This window comes from Dasypus novemcinctus, chromosome 12, assembly GCF_030445035.2.
Source record: "Dasypus novemcinctus isolate mDasNov1 chromosome 12, mDasNov1.1.hap2, whole genome shotgun sequence".
Taxonomy (NCBI): Eukaryota; Metazoa; Chordata; class Mammalia; order Cingulata; family Dasypodidae; genus Dasypus; species Dasypus novemcinctus.
In genome coordinates, this window is record NC_080684.1 from 49,236,432 (window position 1) to 49,240,382 (window position 3,951).

At 41.7% G+C, this 3,951-nt stretch overlaps 1 pseudogene; it reads left to right on the forward strand.

The window, feature by feature from the left end:
* The first annotated feature begins 919 nt into the window (after positions 1-919).
* On the forward strand, positions 920-1,518 carry LOC101423745 (large ribosomal subunit protein eL14 pseudogene; annotated as a pseudogene).
* The last annotated feature ends 2,433 nt before the right edge of the window (positions 1,519-3,951 follow it).

Below are 3,951 nucleotides of genomic sequence, written 5' to 3' on the forward strand. Positions count from 1 at the left end.
TCTGTGATGATGCTAAATGTACACATCAGAGAGCTCTCTCATTTGGGAGCTTGCACAATGAAGTTTATCTTGGATTTTGAAGAATAAAGTTTAGTTCTTTCTAGGAGTTCCACTGAAATGGAAAGTCCTTGAGAACTTTCCATATTACAATATCACCCCCCCCCCCCCGCCCCCAATCCCTTCTCCTCTAGCTTTCTTAGTTCTGACTCACATGTGGGGAACTGATTTCCATCTAGGATCTTCCTAGCATTCATACATAAAAAGTGTGTTCTAGAGGCAGAATGGAACTTAGTGATCCTGAATAATGTGATTATGTGGCTCCCACCACCCTGAAGGGCTCCTCTCATTCCCCATAGGTGGACCTTCACCTAGACTGTAAGCTCCTTAAGGGCAGCATCTAAATGCAATTCATCTTTGCACCCCCCATTTCCTAGTCTGCAATTTGGGCAGAATAGTTCTTCAGCATATTTGTTGATTGACTCAAGAATGGGTTAGATGAAAGAATATTGAATTCCCATCCTGGGGAGTTCTGCTACATTCTTTAATACAACAGCAAGAATCCCCCGAGTACAAGAGTAGTGCCTAGTGAAGGAAGATAGACCATTATGCCAGGCCCTTGGTATTGTGAAATTGAAACTTATCCTAGTATTATATACTGCCTAGGAGTCACCTCTTGAAAGCCTTCTTGTTGCTCACATATGGCCTCTCTCTAAGCCAAACTCAGAATATAAATGTCTACCTTTCCCCTGGCATGGGACATGACTCCTGGGGATGAGCCTCCCTGGAACTGAGGGATTATTACCAAGCACCAACTAGCAATGCATCTGGAAAAAGACCTTGACCAAAAGGGGGAAATGGTAAATACAAATGAGTTTTTATGGCTAAGAGATTTCGAAGTGAGTCAGGGGATGCCACTGACATGGTATTCAGGTGCTTCGTGGAGGTTGGCCAGGTGGCCTACATCTCCTTAGGGCCTCATGCAGGGAAGCTGGTCATGATTGTAGTTGTGATTGACCAGAACAGAGCTCTGGTTGATGGACCCTGCACTCAAGTAAGGAGACAAGTCATGCCTTTCAAATGCATGCAGCTCACCAACTTCATCCTCAAGTTCCCACACAGTGTCCACCAGAAGTATGTACAACAAACCTGGGAGAAAGCAGATATCAATACAAAATTGGCAGCCGTAAGATGGGCCAGAAAGATTGAGGTCAGAGAAAGGAAAGCCAAGATGATAGATTTTGATTGTTTTAATGTCATGAAGGCAAAGAAAATGAGGACTAGAATAATTAAGCATGAAGTTAAGAAGCTTCAAAAGGCAGCTTTCCTGAAAGCTTCTCCTAAAAAAGCAGCAGCTGCTAAGATTCCAGTAAAAGAGATGTGGCCAAGAAGGCTTCAGTCCAGAAAGTTCTCACCCAGAAAGCCACAGGCCAGAAGGCAGGCGCTCCGAAAACTCAGAAGGGTCAGAAAGCTCCAGCTCAAAAATCTCCTGTTCCAAAGATCTCTGGCAAGAAAGCATGAGAGGCTGTTATAAAAGTAATAAAGTTTCTTTTTGACAAAAAAAAGAAAAAGTGAGTTGGGAGGTCATTCCAGAGTTTATGCTTATGCAAGTCTCAGCAGGATCTCATTGACTGTCACAGTAAACAGTGCCTCAGTTAGCAGGACTCCTTGAGGGCTCTAGAGATCTCCAGAAACTATAAGCAGGGCAGACAGCTCAGGAACTCAGCACCCTGTGTGTGGACCTTACTTTGGAATTTATGCTCCTCAGTGTAACACAGTTAGACTCATTTATAGGTTCTCTACACGTGGCTCTTCCGCCCCTTATATTTGAACCCATAATTACCACTATACTTGATCAATATGTCCCAGAGACTTAAATCTTTTATCCATCCACATGCCAGTTGAGCCCTGAATCTCAGTAGAGTTGCAACACTTACTCTCCAGTACATTGGACTCACTCAGGACATCTAACAAGGAGATGATTATGGACAACATCCATTCCAAGGAACAGAGAGTGTCTGCAGCTTCAAGCAATAGAGTTTCATCCATCTGCCCCATGGGATCTAAGCTCCCTCTCAATTAGAAGCAGAGTGCCAGGCACTATCCCAAAATTTTCAAGATTGGGGAATGAACAATAGACTAAAGTAGACTTATTATTATTCTAGTATAGATTTATTATTATTCTAGCAATGGAAGAACTCTTATTATTGATATAAAGACAGGGACCACCAGAGGTTCTCAGGGATGGGAAAGGGAAGAATAGGTGTAAAATGGGGGCATTTTCAGGACTTTGGATTTGTCTTACATGACATTGCAGTGACAGACACAAGCCATCGTATATTTTGTTATAACCTATAAAGTTGTGCAGGACAGAGTGTAAACTATAATGTAAACTTCAATCCATGGTTAGTAACAATGCTACAATATATGTTCATCAGTTGTAACAAATGTACCACACTAATGAGGGGTGCTGTTGATGTGGAAAAGTGTGGGAAGGGAGAGGGGGACATATGGGAATCCCTTATATTTTTATGTAACATTTATGTAATATAAAGCTTCTTTAAAAACAAAAATATCCTTCATTAATGAGGTACATTCATTGCAATTGATTAAAACATTTTGGAGCATTGCCACTAAGCGTGGATTAAAGTTTACATTGTAGTATATACTCTCTCCCACCCAATTTTGTAGGTTATGGCAAGTTGTTGTTAATGTGGGAAAATGTGGGAGGTATGGGGAGTGGGGCATTTGGGAATATGGGAATCCCCTATATTTTTTATGTGACATTTGTATAAACTAAGTACCCTAAAAAAAAAAAGTCTTGGGGAAACCCAAATAATAGATAAAAGATATTACTTTTGGGTAGGAAACTGGGATACAGATAGGGGGATTAGCTACAGGAACTTTAGTTTATTTGTAACAAGGTTTTAAAACATATGAAATGTTTAAAATGTTTAAAAGAAATGCTTTATAACAAAAATGTATCCATGTAGTTAAAATAATAGCAATAAAGTGATTCACTACTGAAAAAAAGAAAAGAAAACCTAGGGGAAGTGGACTTGGCCCAGTGGATAGGGTATCCACCTACCACATGAGAGGTCCGCGGTTCAAACCCTGGGCCTCCTTGACCTGTGTGGAGCTGGCCCACACGCAGTGCTGATGCGCATAAGGAGTGCCAAGCCATGCAGGGGTGTCCCCTGCGTAAGGGAGCCCCATGCACAAGGAGTGCACCCCGTAAGGATAACCACCCAGCACAAAAGAAAGTGCAGCCTGCCCAAGAATGGTGCCGCACACACACGGAGAGCTGATACAGCAAGATGATACAACAAAAAGAGACACAGATTCCTGTGCTGCTGACAGCAACAAAAGCGGACAAAGAAGAACACACAGCAAATGGACACAGGGAACAGACAACTGGGGGGGGGGGGAGGGAAGGGGAGGGGAAGGGGCGAAAAATAAATTAAAAAAAAAAAAGAAAACCTAGGCCTGCTGATGCCTTCATGTTGGCCTTTAGCCTCCAAAACTGTGAGATAATAAATTCCTGTTATTTCAGCTGAAAAAGAAACAAACAAATAAAAATAAAATAAAATGAAAAAAGAGAAAAGAATGAGTTAGAGGCTTAGATGCAGTTTTCTGGCTCTAATCTAAGAGAGATGAGAGGAAGTTTCATAGGAACCCTCTAGAACCTTTTTCTGGACCCAGAGTTGAATTGTCTCCACAAATTCCAGTGTAACGATGAGCACACTTTCTTCAAAAGACCTGTGACTTGTTCCCCTTACTTGCTAATAATGAGAGACTTTCTGAAAAACTGACTTTGTTTAAAACTCACCCTCTCCATCTTCTGCTATTAACAGTTAATCAGAGAGGCTTCTGACTTCTGGTTTCTCTTTTGGGGGATTTGGCTATCTGTACTTTTAGTCATCTGGTCAATTTAATGATGCCAATAGAGTCAGC